The sequence below is a fragment of the Solanum stenotomum genome, chromosome 1, assembly GCF_019186545.1.
Source record: "Solanum stenotomum isolate F172 chromosome 1, ASM1918654v1, whole genome shotgun sequence".
NCBI classification, from domain to species: domain Eukaryota; kingdom Viridiplantae; phylum Streptophyta; class Magnoliopsida; order Solanales; family Solanaceae; genus Solanum; species Solanum stenotomum.
Window position 1 is genome coordinate 74,649,314 of NC_064282.1, and position 20,255 is coordinate 74,669,568.

Consider the following 20,255-nt stretch of genomic DNA (forward strand, 5'->3'; position numbering starts at 1 on the left):
ATGATCTGTTGCAGGTACCAGAGATGAGGTTTACAGCATTGCCTCGGGTAGAACCAGAAAGAGATTGGCATAACCTAAACAGGAAGTCCTTGGATGCCTCAAGAAACAAACAAAAGTGAGAATCCACAGCAAATTCAAACTTCAAAATAAAATTGCAAAACCCAGAAAGAGATTCCCTGCGCCATAAGCTCATCCTTCAGGTCTCATTTCCACAACACAGGAGGCCAAGCATTCTGCAGACACTCTTTTCTGCAACTCACAGATCTCTCATACTCCATACCTACATAGCAAAATCAGAAAACTTACGGATACAACTGCACCAAGAAAACCATACCTACCAAATTCTGTAAATATCCAAAAATCATCAGCCGTCTCTGGTAACACAAAACTAGTTGCATTGATATAAATAACATAAAGAGTGTACATGACTTGTTACACAAAAGATGAACCATGTTTTTTACTTTGTCTGTTCTAGATTCAATATTTGACTGTTCAAATGGCAATGTTTTATGGCAAAAACAGTGTGCGGTTTACACAATGGCTAATAGTCTGAAGCAACTCCGTAAATGAATGAATATTTGAACATAATACACATGTTCCAAAAACAATATTAACAATAGGGGAGAGATCTCCAAAAATAAACAGAGGAGAGATCAGTAGAGAGATGCAAGACAAGATTGCATAACTCCCTTGCCAGTGCCTGGTGATATCCAAATTGCAGTGCAAGCACAAGTACCAAAATGGCGAAGGAACAGGGTGCACAACCAAAGGACACACTGAAACCAAACTTCGAAATTACCCAATCTGATCCCCTCACGATCACCATGTTGATCTACAAACAAGCATCCAAACAAACAAAATCAAGAGGCATGACAAGCATAAGAGCAGCAAGAACACCAAAGTAGACTAGTGTAAAATATTATCATCGTTCAGAACTTCCACATAACAGTAGTTTTGACAAAGAGAAGGGACTCATTTATTAGGAAGAAAACTTGAAGTTCATGCACTGGAAAACCCATGGTTACATGCACAAAAAGAACATAAACCCGTACCACGCAGGAAAGATCACTAGAGATGCCAAACAAGATAAGATAGCAAAGCACCTTTTTCTTACTACCTGGTGATATCCAATATCCAGATTGCAATGCAAGCACCAAAATGGCAAGAAACATGGTCCACAGGGTATGCACACCAAAACCAAACTACAAAGTAGCCAATTATTGTCCTCTTACTACCACCACGTGGCCTACAGACATTCATCCAACCAAACTAAATCAACTGGTAGGCTAAACGAAATCAGAGAAGGTAAGTAGCAAGATCACGAAAAGAATAGGAGTGCTTTACAGGGTCATCAAAAGAACACTGTTGAATTTGAATACACTTATCATGTCTTGTCCATAACCATGGAAATCCTCACCAGTTGGATAGCCAAAGAACATAAGCATCTGGATTATTAAAAAACAAATATGGAAACAAAATACACACTAAACAGTGTTTTGACAAGAGAGAAGGGAGCCACTCTGATTAGGGAGGCACCATGGTCATATGTAACTCCAGAAACATTTCTATTAATTAAAAAGAACAGACAACTAATTTTATACTTACACACCTTCCCTCCTCCTTGGTCCAGGCTTGGGACTGGCTGATTTAACAGGCGGAGTTACAAGGGTTCCCTAAACACAAAATGTAGCATCAAATAAACCAACACTACTACAAAATCAATTATATCATACAACTCAACATACATCTCATACCATGAAGAAGTTGCATTTGCGAACTCCACAATTCCATAGCAACTTCAACAACTAAAAGTATATATAATATCCAAAAAGTAGATTCTCCAGTTCTGGAGCAACGAAGTATTTGCACAAAGAGAGAATAATATGTACCCTGATATAAACTTTTTGCACCAGTAACATCGCTATACACATGGAATCTTGGTCCTTCCCTATTTTTGCATCTGCCAAATTTCAAGATGCTTCATCAAGTGTTTCTTCCAGAATTAAACTTCCATTAGTCCATGTTTTGAGAAAAAATATTTCCTCACTTCCCGAAACTCAAGCTTTATCACATCCAAGATACTAATCCGCAGATTCCAATCCCAAACCAAAAGAGACCAAATAAGCATGTGAGATAAGCCAAAGAAAGAGAGACCCAACTGATCATAACAACCCAAAACAGAAAGCTACTTCACACCTATACTAGTTAAAATATTACCCATAGACCACCTATATTCAGTAACTGCATTTCATACATGTGAGAGGAGACAATTATTTTGAGAACATTCCGTTCTTACTCATAATTAAGACTCAAATCACCGACACAGCCGCCTTAATAGAACACTCATCCTCCCATACACTGCAAAGTGCACATAGATTAATAAATTACTACACATTCTAGGAGAAAGCACATTAGACAGTACTGAGTGACTAGAACACTCGAGCATAGTTGAACACACCCCACTTAGAATAACCAGAAGAACTTGTAATGTTAATCCAAAATAGACGTTAAAATACTTTCAACATGCAAAGATGACTAGAACACTCGAGCATAGTTGAACACACCCCCACTTAGAATAACCAGAAGAACTTGTAATGTTAATCCAAAATAGACATTAAAATACTTTCAACATGCAAAGATGACTAGAACAGATCAATGTAAAAACAGGAATCAAAGTGATCATACCAGGACCTTTTTCTGTTTAACATACTCCACATCATACTAGGACCTTTTCTATTTAACATGATCCATAACAATCGATTTATCATCTTTCCAACTTCTCTCCACTTTAGGAGAGCAAATCCGCTTATATGGAACTGACTTTGTGTATTTTAGCCAAAAAAAAAAGTCCTTTAGTCCTAGTGCTATCAAAATAGCTACAAGAACTTGAGAGAAAAGAGGAAGAAAGCTGGACTCGCAGTTACTCCAAAGCAACATCTTTGAGCTGATAATTCTTGACTAGCTAATTCAGACAACTGGAGCTTAGAGGAAGTACCACATTCAGAGTTATCCGGCGATACTGGACAACTAGAGCTTAAAGAGAAATACTCCACTTAAATTATTTGGCACATTTAGGCAAATTTGGACAACTGGAACTTAGAGAAACCAGAAATAACCATTCAGTGGCCATATTTAAAAAAGAAATACCACGACAAACTGAAGCCAAAGCATCCTAGCTACTTCAAGATGCTAATACCTTCCTCAACTTCAAAAACAGCACACTCACATCTGTAGTGTTGTTTTACAGGTAAGAGATCAAATCAGCACACACAATAAATGCTCTAAATACAGGAGTCACACATTAATAACCACTGTAAATGACTATAACAGACTGCTTCTCAGTAACACCTTGATATAGTTCCTTCTCATGCTTGGTGCATGAACTCATCTAACTAATTGGGTGGATAACACAACATCACTGTCCAAATAAGACTTGTTCATGGTAAATAACACATAAAATTCCACTACTCTAGCACCCGTACTCCATTTAAAGCTTATGGGTAGAGAAAGAAAACCAGAAGACTTCGGAGGGAGACCACTTCATGATTTTGTACGAGTCAATCGCCTAACAACATGGAATATAGAGAGCAACATCTACAAGGGAAGGCTTAAAAACTTCTACTGAATAGTGTTCCAGAGGAGAAGATGCAAGAAAAAGATAATTTGTTGCAGGTATCAGATATGAGGTTTACTTCGTTATAAAGATTATTGACATCCAAAAACAGAAACTGCATGGTGTATGCCCTTACCGTCATTGTTTCGGGTAGAACCAGAAAGGAATTGGCATAACCTAATCAGAAAGTCCTTGGATGCCTCAAGAAACCAACAAAAGTGAGAATTTATAGCCAAGTCAAACTTCAAAATAAATCTGCAAACCCAGAAAACGATATCATTCACCAGAAGATCACCCTTCAGGTCTCACTTCCTGCACAGGAGGCCAAGTATTCTGCCAGACTTTCTTTTCTGCAACTGAGAGATCTGCTCATATTTCATACCTATATGGCAAAATTAGAAAACTTATGGATACAACACAGCACCAATGAATCCAGACCTATCCAATTCAGTAAATAACCAAAAATCATCAACCGTCACTGGTAACACAAGACTAGTTGCATTATGGCAAAAACTTAAAAAAAAAACATCCTTGACCCCTCCGTCCAAACTTCCAATAGCCACAACCAAGGAGCAGAAACCTGCATAAGAAAAAAACCATCCTTGATTAGTTGTAGTGCAAGCACCTAAACGACCACCTTACTGAACACTAAGCTTTTAAATTTCCAAATCTAATCCTCCAATACTGTTCACTATGTGTTATATACATCCTTCCAACAAACAGAACTCAAACTGGTGTGATGAGCAAAAAGAAAATGGAAGCAGAGAAGATAAGCAGCAAGAACACAAAAGATAGATGATGGAAAAATCCAGAACTTAGCGAGTACTTACCAGAAATCCACACCATAAGATAACTCATCAGTTGGATCATCACAAAACATAAGCATCTGGACTAAAAGCTGAAAATGCACTTGTGGAGAAAGTCATCATAATTGAGAACTTCCGCATAACAGCACTTCCGCCAACGAGATAGGGGGATCTCTATGACTAGGGAAGAAAACTTAATCGAAGAGCTAGGTACTAATACAAAGCCTGAACTAAGGAAAACTTCCAACGCTAAGACAAACAAGGCTGCTCCATGAGCGGAAGACTTCACTGGTCTTGAAAGACCCAACGACAGCAAGCACCAAAAGAAGGGAGCAATTAGGTTGAAGCTGCGAAACCCATGCAACATAGGAGAGATCACTAGAGGTGCCAGACAAGATTGTGTAACTCCCTTGCCAGTGCCTGGTGATATCCAAATTTCAGTGCAAGCGCACGCACCAAAATGGCACAGAAACAGGGTGCACAAGGGAAGGACACACAGTGAGACCAAACTTCGAAATTACCAAATTTGATCCCCTCATGGTCACCATGTGGTCTACAAGCATGCATCCAAACAAACAAAATCAAGTGGCAGGATGAACATAAGAAAATAGAACCAGGAGAAGATAAGTAGCACGAACAACGAAGTAGGAGGAGCTCCTCGGGCCATAAGAAGATATAAAATTGAGCTTGGGTACTTCTCAGGTGTCCATAACAATCAGAGATATCATCATCATTTGGATAAATCCAAGAAAAAACATCTAGACTAAAAACTTCATGGCAGCAGAGTGAAAATATTATCATTCTTGAGAACTTCCACACAACAAGAGAAAAGGGACCTTTTGATTAGGAAGAAATCTGAGTTGAAGTTCATGCTGTGGAAGACCCAACCATTACATGCACAAGAAGAATGTAACAGGTAAGTGGAAAAATACCACACAGGACAGATCACTAGAGATGCCAAACAAGATGAGATTGCAAAGTGCCCTGTTCATAATGCCTGATGATATCCAATAAACAGATTGCAGTGCAAGCACCAAAATGGAAAGAAACATGGTCCACAGAGGGATGCACACCCAAACCAGACTATAAAATCTCCAAAGATATCAGAGAAGGTAAGTAGCAAGAACACGAGAAGTACAGGAATGCGTTACAGGGCCATCAGAAGAACATGATTGAGTTTGAATACACTTATCAAGTGTTGTCCACAACCATGGAGATCTCATCAGTTGGATCACCAAAGAACATAAGCATCTGGATTATTACAAACAAATATCGCAACAAAATACACACTAGTGAAGCACTGTTGACAAAAGAGAAGTGAACTATTCTGATTAGGGAAGAAAACTGAATTGAAGATCTCAATCATTAGAGCATCAAACAATAAACCTCAACACTAAATTGACAGATCATGCCGCTCCATGAAAAAAAGAATTTATCGCTCTGTAAGACCTTACACAGCAGCTGCAAGCACAGAAAGAATGGAACAGTTCAAGTGCAAATCTGACGAAGACCCTACCACCACAGAATTCACTACAAATGCCAGACAAAATTGAGAACCGCCTTCTTTCAAAGCTTGATAATCTCCAGATTGAAGTGCAAGCACCAATATGGCCAAGAAACAGGGTGCAGAGAAATGCACACAGGCCACCAACCTTCAAAATCTTCCAAGTTTATTCCTCTCAACTGTCATGACACATCCACATTCAACAAACAAGATCAAGCTAGCGTAATACAAGAAAAATGAAGCAGAGAAGATAAGCAGCAAGAACACCAAAAGAGAGGACCATTTTACGAGGTTTTCAAAAGATCCAAAATTTAGTACTTCGCAGGCGTCCATCTATAACCCATCAACCATCAGGAATCTCATCAATTGGATTATCGAAGAAAATAAGCATCCGGACTAAACACTAAAAATGGCAGTAGAATACAACACACACTAACGGGAAAAAAACTATTTTAGTTGAAAATGTCAGAAGTCATAAAATCCTGAACCACGGAAACCTCATTATAAATGGACAAAGAAAGCCGCTCCATGAAAAAAATAGTTCATTGCTCTATAAGCCCAATAGCTGCAAGCGCACAAAATGAAGGGTACAATCAAGTCCAAAACTGACGAAACCCATACCATCTAAGAAATCACTAGAGACGCCATATGGAAAAGATTTAAAACTCCCTTTTTGTTGAAGCCCTGGCCAATATATCAAAATTGCAGTGCAAGAACCAAAAAGACCAAGAGGGTACAGAGATACCATATTGGATATCAACCTTTAAAATCTCCAAATCTTAACCTCTATTATTGTCACCATATAGTCTACACATCCATCCAAACAAAAAAAACAAGTTGTGATAACCGAAATATCTGTGTAGCTAGAAGATCAGATGTAGAGGAGCATTAATGGCGCTGTCTAAGGAAAAGATCCAAAATTGGCTGAGTACTTATCAAGTGTCCATAGCCATAGGAGACCGTATCAATTGGATCATCAAAGACATAATGTCTGGGTTAAAAACTTCACAACAGCAGAACAACAACACACACTAGTGAAAAATATTATCTTAGTCAAACACGTCCACTCCATGGAAAGAATAATTCACTGCCCTGTAACCATGGCTGCATTAACAGAAAGAAGGGAACAGTCAAGTGCAAATCCGACGAACCCCAAATCACCCAAGTAATCACTAGAGATGCCATAGACGAGACTGAAAAACCCCTTCTGTCGAAGCCCAAACAATATCCAGATTGTTGTGCAAGCACCAAAAAGACCAAAAGATGGCAGAGGATCACATGTTGGTAAACCGAGTTGAGATTTGCAAATTTGAACATCCATAAAAGTGTCACCACATGGTCTACTACACATCCATCCAACCAAAACAAACTAGTGTGGTAACGAAAAATATGTGGAAGCAGAGAAGATAAATAAGTAGCTAGAGAATAAAAGTAAAGAAGTATTTTACTCCACTATCAAATAAGATCTAGAATTGGCCGAGTACTTATCAAGGGTCCATAAGCCATAGAAGACCTCATCAATTGGATGATCGAAAAACATAAAGTAAACTTCATGACAGTAGAATACAACACAAACCGGTGAAAAATAATGTCCTAGTTGAGAAACTTCCATACATCACTAGTTTTGATAAAAACAAAGGGCCACTAGGGAAGAAAATTGAATCGAAAAGCTCCATACTTATAAAAAGACTTGACTAAAGAAACCTCAACGCAAACCGACAATGTACGGCCGCTCCGTGAAAAGAAGAAATCATTGTCCTGGGCAATGGCTGCAAGAACAGAAAGAAGGGAACAGTTCAGAGCAAACCTGACAAACCCCAAACCACCTAATTAATCACTAGAGATGCCATAGACAAGACTGAAAACCCCCTTTTGTCAAAGCCTAGAAAACATCCAGATTGCAATGCAAGCACCAAAAAGACCAAAAGGAGGCAAAGTATCGCGTATTGGTAAGCTTTGAAATTTCCAAATCTGATCGTCCATACCAGTGTCACCACATGTTCTACACATCAAGACAACCAAAAGAACTAGTGATATAACAAAAAAAATGAGAACAGTTTGATAAGTAGCTAAAAGAACAAAAGTTCAGAAGTATTTTACACCACTATCTAAAGATCTAGAGTTGGTCAAGTACTTATCAGGTATCCATAGCCATAAGAGTAAGAGACCTCATCACCATCAGAGACCTTATCGATTGTATCACCATAAGAACATAAGCATCTGAACTAAGAACTCCATGGCAGCAAATACAACACACTTTGGTGAAAATAATGTCCTAATTGAGAAACTACCATAAAACAGTAGTTATGACAAAGACAAAGGAGTCAATAGGGAAGAAAAATTGAAATTTATCTGTACTCATAGAAGACTGACTAGCGAAACCTCAACACACATGGACAAATAAGTACCTCCGTGAAAAGAAGAATTCACTGCTTTGTAAGACCCAATAGCTGCAAGCAAAGGAATGAAGGGAAGAGTTACATGAAAAGCTGACAAAAGCCACAAACAAGATTGAAAAAAACCCTCTCTTGAAGCCTGATATTATTCAGATTGCAATGCAAGCACAAAAATGGCAAAGAAACAAAATTGGAAAACCCCTATATCGAAGCCTGATGATACTCAAATTGCAGTGTGAGCACAAAAATGGCAAGGAAACAGCGTGCACAGGAACGGACACCGGGCATCAACCTTCAAAAAATTTCAAATCTAGTCCTCTCAACTGGCATCCATCCAACAAACAAAATCAAGCTGGGGTGATGCAAGAAAAAGGAAGCAGAGAGAATTCCAGAAGAGGGGGTCTAACAAGGACCCACTTGATCGGGCTGTCAATAGACCCATGATTGAGTTTCGAGTATTTATCAGGTGTCAAGTAGACCATATACCCATCAACCACCAGGAATCTCATCAATTGGATCATCGAGGAACATACGCATCCAGAGTGAGTGCAAGAAAAACTATCTTAGCTTGGCAAGTTCCATACAACAACAACTTCTGACAAAAAGAGGAAGGACCACTCTGATTTGGGAGAAAAACCGAAATGAGTATCTCAATACTAACAATTATCTGAACTAAAGAAACCTCAACACAAATAGCCAAGCAAAGCCCCTCCATGAAAAAAAAATCAATTCACTGCTCGGTAAGACCCAACTGCAAGCACAAAAAGAAGGACCAAGTTAAGTGCAAAGCTGACAGAACCCGTATCACCTAGGAAATCACTAGAGATGCAAGAGGACTAAGAACCCCATTTTGGTTGAAGCCTAACAATATCCATCTTGGAGTACAAGGACCAAGAAGACCAATAAACACGGTGCCCAAGAATGCATACCGGATACAATCCTTAGAAGTTTCCCATATCATCTAAGAAATCACTAGAGATGCAATAGACACGATTAAGAACCCCCATTTTGAATGAAGCCTAACAATATCCATCTTGGAGTGCAAGGACCAAGAAGACCAACAAGGAGCACAGGAATGCATACCGGATTCAATCCTTAGAAGTTCCCAAAACTATTACTCTGTTACTGTCACCGTGTGGTCTACATTCATTCACTAATGAACACAAATCAAGCTGGCGTGATAACAAAGGGAAAATGGCAAGATGATAAGTAGCTGAAGAGCATTTTATAGCACTATCAAAGATCCAGAATTGACATTATCCAGTGCCTATAACACCAAAAAAGACACCAGGATCATCAAAGAACACGAGCATTTGAACTAACAACTAAAACTAACTGGCAGTAGAACACACTATACACACTTGTGAAAAGAATAATCACAGTTGAGAACTTCCATTTCGTACCAGTTTTGAGCAAAGCTTTGAGAGACTGAACACTCCAAAATGTCCAGTCACAGACTTGGGAACTGCCGCATCTTTCCCAACCACAAACACCACAACAAGACACTTGTTCCTGTGGAACTACTTGCACCTAGATGCCCACCTATGTATTCTTGACCAAACCAAATAACAAGGTAAAAGAAGTTGATGCAAGGAGACACATGATTAGCATCATAATTAGCATTAAAGATGGAAATCAAGATGTCAAATCCAAACTGATATAGAAGATCCAAGTAGGCAATGCCTAAGGAGCCAAATTTCCAATTCTACTCGTTTTCTGATTCAACAAAAAGAAATTGCTAAGTTTCAGAGTGTGACAAAACACACGAATTCTCACAACAAAAACTGCAGGTAACAATAACAGCAAGCGTCATTACCCATACCTGATCAAACAAACAACAATAACGAATCAATAAATTAGCCAAAAAACAGAACTAATTGCAAACTAAAAAGGTCAAGAACTCCCCAAACCCCTAATGTTCCTTCTCTCAAGAGATGATCAAAGAGTTAAGAAGATTCGAAAGTAGATAACGTGAGATTTATATAATTCTGAGATGGCCAAGAAATCAAAAACCAAATACATAGGCTACTACATACACATCAACAATAACGATAAGGCACAATATCTATATTATTACCCATATCTTTACCAAACAATATCTACCCACTATCTTGATCAAACAATATCTACCCAGAATCTTGATCAACAATAGTTACCCAGATAAAACGAAAATTAGCGAGTATCAACAATAACAATAAGGCAACAATAATGACCCATATCAACAATTACGATAAGGCACAATAATTACCCAGAATCTTGATCATACAATAACTACCTGTATCTTTATCATATAATAATCACCTAGAATTTTGATCACACACTAATTACCCAATATCTTGATCAACAATAACAATAAGGCCGAAATAACACCAAATCATAAGTGACGTGGGATAGAACAACTGCCTTCCTGTATATACATAGGGTTGAAGGGAATAAGACGTTACAAAGGCGGCCAAGTTGGGTCGGTGTCTAATTTATTAATTACTAGTAAATGGGCCCTGCTTCGCGCGGTTAGATTATTTTTCTTTATAATTTATTAAAATAGAACTTTTCTTGTATTTTGTTGTTATAACATTTTTATATAAATCTATTTTCAAGAGTATAGAGGTTATTCATTTGTAGTTTACCATTTGTTTTATTAAAAGAAAAGGCAAAATTACAAATCATAGCACCATTTTCTCCTAGTTTACATAATTTCATTTTACAGATTCATTAATTTGATTTTGAANTAAGACGTTACAAAGGCGGCCAAGTTGGGTCGGTGTCTAATTTATTAATTACTAGTAAATGGGCCCTGCTTCGCGCGGTTAGATTATTTTTCTTTATAATTTATTAAAATAGAACTTTTCTTGTATTTTGTTGTTATAACATTTTTATATAAATCTATTTTCAAGAGTATAGAGGTTATATAACTAACGTGTTTATCAAGATCAACGGTTCCATAATCATACGATATACCAATAAGTAATATATAGTCATTATGTGTTTTAAAATTAAAATACAATCTTCCAAAATCCAAATTTTATATGTAATGTAGTTATGATGGTGTTTGGGAATTGAAGTTGTTCACGAACAAACATTAAGGATCCTTGAAAAGGGTGAAAGAGAAGTAAGAGATAATGGGAAAAAAGTTTAAAAGAGTACTTTGGTGCTAGAGAATAGTCATTATTGTGTACCATACAATTGTAATTAATTGCTAGTTTTAGTTCTATCATTTGAGTTTCTATTTTTTGTTTTACTCCTGTTAATATTAACATTATTATGACAACAACAAAAAATCATATAAATTTCTAGGCTTGATCTCTTGGAGAAGAAAAGATATCTTTGGAGAATGTTGTAAAGAAATGTATTCTATAAAAAGTTATTTGTGAATCTGTAGTAGTTGGATTTACATAGAATTTGTACTAACAAATACTTATAACAATAACTTTACAGAAACATAAACAACAAAGTTTAAAACATGTACTCAAAAACAACAATTAATATCATAAGCATAAATTAATGACTGTAAAAAAAATATACCAGGATCTGTAATGATAGAATGAAACAGAAAGGAAAAATCGAGCTCATTGAATGCACAGTGTTTCCTTAAGGAAAGCATTCCCATCTAGTATCCGAGGTTTAAAGAAATAGATCCTCTCAGGATGAAACGATTTTATTCACAAGTGTAATGATACAAAAACAATAGTGTCAATGATCCATTCAACATGAGCAAAGTACACAAATATTTAATTGTGAAGAATCAAATATTTAATTGTGCAGAAGAAGAAGAAGTTCAGAATTTTTGTTGTTTTAAAATGAGAAGGAATATCATAAGCATAAATTAATGATTGTAAAAAAAACATACCAGGATCTGTAACCATAGAATGAAACAGAAAGGAAAAATCGAGTTCATTGAATGCACAGTGCTTCCTTAAGGAAATCATTCCCCTCTAGTACCCGAGGTTCAAAGAAATAGATCCTCTCAAGATGAAACGATTTTATTCACTAGTGTAATGATACAAAAACAATAGTGTCAGTGAGCCGCTCAACATGAGCAAAGTACACAAATATTTAATTGTGCAGAAGAAGAAGAAGTTCAGAATCAAATATTTAATTGTGCAGAAGAAGAAGTTCAGAATTTTCGTTGTTTTAAAATGAGAGGGAACCCCTCTATTTATAGACAACAAAGGGTAGTGTGAACAAATGTTTATTGTGCCTTACTGGACAGGTCACAACTCTTTGGAGAAGTCACAACTTTTCGGAAAGGTCACAATCTTTCATAAAAGTCGCAACTCTTCATAAAAGTCACAACTTTTCATAAAAATCACAACTTTTAATAAAAGTCGCAACTCTTCATAAAAGTCACAACTTTTCATAAAAGTCACAACTTTTAATAGCAGTCACAATTTTTCATGAAAGGGAAGGCTAATTTTGGAAATAAATAAATTAAAAAGGAATCTTTATTTGTGATGGCACCATATAGGCGGGCTTAGGGTTCTCTTTTATATATATATATATATATATATATATATATGATATGATATGATTAATCACTACTTTTATATTCTATATATATAACTCGTTACAAGTAGCCTGTACTGGGTATAATTTATTTAAGTTACACTTACCTATAATACTTCATCAATAATAATAATAAAATAGTAGGAAAACTAATTAATTATACTTTAATTTTTTCCATATAAAATCTTAGTATTTTTAAAAAAAAATCATTTTATTTGAATTTATAAAAGTGAAATAATATTTAGCTATATATTTAACAAAAAATATTCGGAATAATGTCTTTTAAACAAAAGTAGGCAAAGTTTTTTTATGGCATTTTTTCTTAATTATTGTAGTGCATTATTAAGTTGTAATATTTTTTATTTGTTTGAAAAATAAAAAAAAATTTGTTATTTAATGTATCTTTATTATTAATTATAATTATATAATATATTAAATTTATTATATTATTATTTCATTTATGTGAATCTCACTAAGCTCTTCTAATAAAAAATAAAATAACCAAGAAGTATGTTATATGTTGAAGGAATAAAGTAGGGGCAATGTAGAGAATTCTACTCAAATGGACCCAGGTATTTACTATGTATGAATATGTGAGATTTAGGCCTCATTTGTTTTTATTAAGATTAAGACGTTTGAATATGAATAAGCATATGAATATTAAGATGTTCATTAAGATCTGGATGTCTAGATCTGAATATTAAGATGCGGTCTCTAGATCTAAACACTGAATAATTAAGATTGTTTGTTTTCAATATCTGAATATGCATATGAAATTAAACATTATATCAATAAAATATTATAAAATTTTCATTTCAATAAAAAAATATTACTTTTAATAAAAATAATATTTAAAATGTTTATATTTGATTAAAAAAAATTATATGATATGCAAATAAAAATTATATATCGATATAAAATTATTGTAGCATGATTTCTTTTAAGAATTCAACATAATCATCTTTTTATAAGAAAATATATCACGAAAAAAAATTCATAGGCATAATATAATATCAAATTGTTAATAAGTATGATAGATACTAGTCGAAAAATGGATTTCACATCATCAACGACTCACATATATTCCAGCTCATCAGAGAAATTAAAGAACTCCCATTTTTTTCGGATGACCTTAATCCAATTCTCTAACTTGTGGTTCTTCCCATCCAAGTCTATCTAATTTTTTCTTTGCATTCTTCAAAGTTAGGTGCACTATTTTTTTAATCAATCTCCAAAGTATTACTCATATTCTCATCAATTTCTTCCTCAAAACTTTTCTTTCAACCAAAACTGGAGATTGGTATGAAGAATTATTAGGAGATCCATCATTTTTGTCAGAAACTAGATATAGGTATAACTTGGACTCCAATCATGAACTCCTATTGTAGTATACCTTCAATGTTTTTGGCCTAAACAAATTAAATTCTAATAAGAGACCTCAGATATGTATATATAGTTGTTGTTTTTAATCATGACTACTATTTTTTCACATCTTTATTGATAAACACCCAAAAATATTATTACAACAAGAGTTCTTGACAAAAATCAATGCAATCCAAAAAAAATTGTTAATATAAAAAAAATACTTGTAAAGATTATGAAAACTTACTAGTTCAAGAGGAAAAAATTGGTGTTTGATTGAGAAAAGAGAGGAAGAAAGTTTGTACAGAGAGAGAGCAAGTCGCATCATGAGAAAGAGAGAGTCAATGTGGTTTTTTTCTAGCGTATTTAATTATGAATGTTGTTAAGACTCTCCTATAGATCTGATTCATTCAGATCTTTTTAGATCCATTCAGAGACTTTTTTTAAAAAAAAGAAACAAATGGACTTAATGAATCTGAATGATTAAGAGTCAAACCTAAAAACCAAACGCATTTAATGGGCTGAATCTGAATGATTAAGATTCAAACCTTCATTAAGTGCAAACAAATGAGGCCTTAATATAATTTGGGGTCCACAAAAGTAACATGCAGGTGAAAAATTGTAAAATGACATGAGTATCCTCAAATTTATTTTTTATCCCAATAAACATACATGTTGATGGTCTCCTGGTTGCTATTCCCATTTCTTAATAGTATTAAATATAAAATAGGCTTGAGACCCCCTTAAAGTTATCCACATATTTCGTTTGGACACCTCAACTATGACATGTACCTATTGAACACTTCTACCAACTTAAATTAGAATCATCTAAGCATTACAATCAACTAAAAATATAAAAGGAGTTTGGTACACTCGCGGTGACGTGGAAAACTCACAAATAAATGGTGTACATGTGGCATTTTGAGTCAAAATAACAATGAAAATATTATGACAAAAAAAGGAAAAACTATTTTTAAATTAATGTACACCCGCCATTAGCTCTTCAACTTTTTTTTTCAAAATATCGTCGTACATCCACTATTATCGTCATTACCATCACATTCTCACAAACCAAATCCTTCTTCAATTTTTTCATTTATATCCTCTTTGTTTCAGGTTCGGAAACAAGTTGAAGAAAAGTCAAAAATGGTGGAATTGAGCTATCTCAATGAAAAAAAATCAATTCTAGAAAAGAAAAGTCAACAATTAATCTTTTTTCTTCTTCTTTTGTATGAATAGCAAATCATTAAATTCAAAAAAAAAAAAGATACTTCCATAAATCAATAAGGATTCATTTTTAGATCTGAAGAAAAAAATACGATCAAGCAATTCTAGATCTGACGAAAAAACAACCAAGCAGCGGCGTTAATGACATAGGTGGTGGTGGTTGCTCAAAAGAGGAGGAAGAAATGAATGTGATGGAAGCGATAATGACCCATTTAAAAAAAAAAATGATCACTAAGATAAAGGAGATGAAGTAGCTAGAGAAAGAGAATGGAAGGAGGAGAGGTGTATGATAACATCAACAATGGTGGCTGTCGGAGAAAGTGATGCGACATTCACAAGGAAGAAGAAAGAGATTATTTTTTAAAAATAAAATTCTAATTACATGTTTTCATGTGCTCATCAGACGTGAATCACACTTAAAATGTCACATAGGCTAAAAATGCTCAAATGATATCAATTCGAAGTCTCAGAGGTGTTCAATAGGTACAAGTTTTAATTAAGATGTCTAAGTGAATTATGTGGACAACTTTAAGGGGTTGCCTATGACTTAAGCTTATAATATAATATAATATATAATATGAGAGAAAAAAAGGTGTCATGTGCCAGCCTCACAAAAATATAATTTATGAAGTTTTATAGCTATATATAATAGAGGAATAAAAAAGTGCCACGTGTCAGTAGTACAATAAAAATATAATTTATGAATTATATATATATATATATATATGAGAGGAAAATGTGTCACATGTCAACACCACATAAAAAATATATTTTATGAATTATTTATATCTACATATAATAGAAGAGGAAAAAAGTGTCACTTGTGAGCACCACAAAAAAACATAATTTACTAATTATCTATTTATATCTTTATATAATAGGAGAGGAAAAAAGTGTCACATGTCAGTACAAAAAAAAACATAATTTAGGAATTATTAATCATTATCTATATTCTACATATAATAGGAGAAAAAATGTCATGTGTCAGCACCACAAAAAAATATAATTTATGAATTATTAATCTGTATTTATATTCTATATATAATAATAATATTATATGAGAGAAAAAAAGTGTCATGTTTCAACAATAAAAAAAATATGAATTATTAATGTAACACCTCAGAAACCAGACTTAGAAAATACAGCAGAAAAACATCAGAACCAGTGAACCACGACAAGGTTCACGGACCGTGAAAGGGACCATGGTCCATTGACCTGCCCGTGAACTCAACACCCTTCCAGCAGAGGTGGACCATGAAGCCCTTCACGGGTCGTGGACCACCTCACGGGCCGTACTAGCACTCGTGGGAGCCAAGCAGAGTCCACCAGGCCTAGACGTCAGACCACGGGACCCTTCACAGGTCGTGGTCCTGACGACGGACTGTGGTGGCGCCCATGGAAGCTTGTCTCAGAAACCAACATCTACTGGACCATGGGCCACAACCAGATTGACGGTCTGTGGTCCCTTTGACGGTCCGTCAGAGGGGTCGTGGTCAACTACGTCAGATTTTTAAGTAGGGTCATTTTGGTCTTTTTTCCTATGCGTTGGACAGCTAAACTACGTCGTTTAACCCCTAAACTACATCGTTTTGGTCAGTTTTAGCCTAGTAACTTAATCAGAACTTACCATAATCGATCATTCCCCTAAATCATTCAAACTTAGAGCAAAAAATGGAGAAAAAGGCGCCAGTTTTCCTCAACAACAACAGTAAGGTTTTCTTCAGTTCCAGCCCCGAAATCGAAAGATTTCTCCGTGAATTTTGTCATCAGGTATATGGGATTTCACTAGTGGCTTTCACCCATTAGGTCCCTAGAATTTAGTCAGATTCTTGATTTCCTCCATACTATCTAGACCTAGAGTTTCTAGAATTTCAGCAAAATACTATGATTATCACGTGTCAATAATGTTTTTGCGTAGATTCTAGCATAAATTCAGAACTATAGTTATGTAGTTCTTTTAGTTCATGAATTACATTAGCTAGGACAAATAAACATATATACATGTCTCACTCTTCGAATGTTTCATTATCATAAATAAATATTACATTTCAGATTTGCATGTCAAATTATTGAGCTATCCAGTTTACTTTAGTTATGATATAATTTACACATATTCAATTGGGAGTAGGGTTTATACCGAGTTGGACTAGGGTTAATCACCCTCATAGTCCTAAAACTACGTGCCCCCGTAGGTTATAACTCCCCTATGTAGGCATCAATTTATTGATAATGTTAGTCATGCCTCTATACCTCTAGCAGGGTATATTGGGTCCTCTCGATAGGGCGTATACATCAGACTCCACGTTTAGCTCATGTGGCTTTATGTCGGTTATAAATAGCTCCCACAGTCAAATTCTAGTGCATTGACCATGTTATCAGTTACAATTCAGTATTTATATTCAGCATGTTTTAAACTTGGTCATTGTATTCAGTTTAGTTCATGTTTAGCATTTTCAATATAGTATCATGTTCATCTTATATCATTGCTCAGTATGCATTGTTCAGTTATGTACATTATTCATATTTATTCTGTCCTGCATGCTCAGTACCTTTCAAGTACTAACTCATACTTTGCGCTACATCTTCTCGTTATGTAGGTTCAGGTCCTCAGCATTCAAATCACGCATAAAACGGTTCCCGATCTCCAGTTCAGTAGCATTGGTGAGTCATCATTCTTCCAGGACGATTGACATGATTATCTTTCTACTTTTAGTCTTTAGTTTCAATTTTTGCTAGATTTAGTTGGGGCATGTCCCAGCATCTCTAGTCAGTTTGAGGCTTTATTTCAGACATAGTTAGATTCAGTTTTAGCTTTGGAGTTTGATCTTCCAATTGTAATTAAACTCACAGTCTATTTATTTAGATAGTAATAGGTATTCCCCATCATTTCAGTATATGATGTTTTAAGCTTCCGCACAGTATTTTCTTACTTCAGTTTATCTAGTATGCTTATGATATGTCAGCTCAGGATTAGCTTGGGGTCCCTCGTGATCCTAAGTCCCGTGTTTACACCCTGGGGGTAACTTTGAGGCGTGATAATTAATCTGCATTTATATTCTATATATAATATGATATAGAGAAAAAAGGTGTCATCTGTCATCACCACAAAAAAATATAATTTATGAACTATTAATCTGTATTTATATTCTATAGTAGACACAAGTATTGGTGCTAGCACGGGTCCAATATCTGTTATTTTTTTTGTCTCACTTTATGTGATCTAGATAGAATTTCAAGAGTCAATTAAATTTTAGTATGATTTTTAAATATTTTAAATTGTTAATTATTGTAATTCATAATACCTTTTACGTAATTTTTAAATAATATATGTTACTTTCCTTGTCCCACTGTATGTAGCATAGATAGAATTTCAAGAGCCAATCAAATGTTGTTAATTGTTGAGATTTACAATACTTTTTACGTAGTTTTCGAATCAAATAATACATGTTACTTCTTTTGTCCCATTTTATGTGACACAGATTGATCAATTTTATGAACCAATCACTTTTTTAATAAGCATATTTTTTTGTCTGAATTTATGTGACACATTTTTCTTTTTGATTTCTTAAAAAAATGTTATTTTTTATTTACAAACAATTTAACTTTAAAATTTCTAGTTCATTCTTAATGAAATGATTTATAACTATCACAAATATGTGAGTGTTATAAATCCATTGAATAATGGATTGTCCATTTAATTTATTCATGAATTACTGGAATTCATGTATGTATGTCTTCAAGGTGATATGAACATTTGTGGATAACTCTACAAGTTTAGACATTTAACAAGGTGACCTTTGGGGTGATATCTCAGCACTATAAATAGAGATGTCATTCTCCATTTATAACACACTTGGATATAAGAAAAGTTCTCTCTTCCATCGATACTTCTTGTCTTCTTCTTATTATATTATATTATTCTGAGCTTTCTTTTATAAAACGTTATTAGCACGAAGTTACTACTTGTAAAGGTATTATATAAATATTCTTATTTAATACACCTATTCTTCTTATAATCTCATCATGTCGAATTTACCTTGAGTTTGTGGCACTGGATATTTTCGAAAAAAATTACCTATCATAAGTACTCGATGCTGAGATTCACTTAGTTGCAAAATGTCTTGATGCCACCATTACTCAGGGGAATGAAGCATCAAGCCAAGATAAGGCGAATGCTATGATTTTCCTTCGTCATCATCTTGATGAGAGCCTAAAGATTGAATATCTAGCGGTAAAAGACTCACTTGAATTGTGGATTGATTTAAAGGGAAGGTATGACCATCTAAAGGGAGCAAATGTGGTGGAAGCACGTGATCAATCTTAAATAAAAAGAGATGATTATTGAGGCTATAATAAAGTGTGGGGACGTGGAAAAGACAAGAGACGATACAACAATAGTCGAGGTGGTGGTCATAATAAAAGGGAGAACAACATGAATTCTCAAAATAACCTCTCATAAGTAATTGTCATCGTTGTGGCATGAAAGACCATTGGAAGAGTGAATGTTGGACACCTGAGCATTTTGTCAGACTCTACCAGAATTCCTTCAAAAAAAAAAGAAATAAAGGTGGTGTCTCCTCTAACAATGCTCGAGCAGAATCACATTTGACCGTTAAAGATGATTATAAGGCGAGAACATCTCAAAAATATGATAATGATGTTGAAGCAAATTTAGTTTCAAAGGATGATGTTTGTGATGACCTTAGTGATATTAGTCATGTTGACACCAAATTTTTGGTATGATATTTTTTAAATCAATACTTTTAAGTATTTTATTCATTAAATAGTTCAAAATGCGTGTTTTGAAATTTTAATACAATTTATTGATAATTATCCTTATTTCT

At 34.7% G+C, this 20,255-nt stretch overlaps 1 long non-coding RNA gene across 1 annotated transcript; it reads right to left on the minus strand.

Moving 5' to 3' along the window:
- Positions 1-229: 229 nt before the first annotated feature.
- On the minus strand, positions 230-5,521 carry LOC125863751 (uncharacterized). Its single transcript, XR_007446212.1, has 3 exons — positions 4,444-5,521; positions 3,750-4,193; positions 230-832 (listed from the first exon to the last, which is right to left on the minus strand). It is a non-coding gene; the product is annotated as an uncharacterized LOC125863751 (long non-coding RNA).
- Between the last annotated feature and the right edge of the window lie 14,734 nt (positions 5,522-20,255).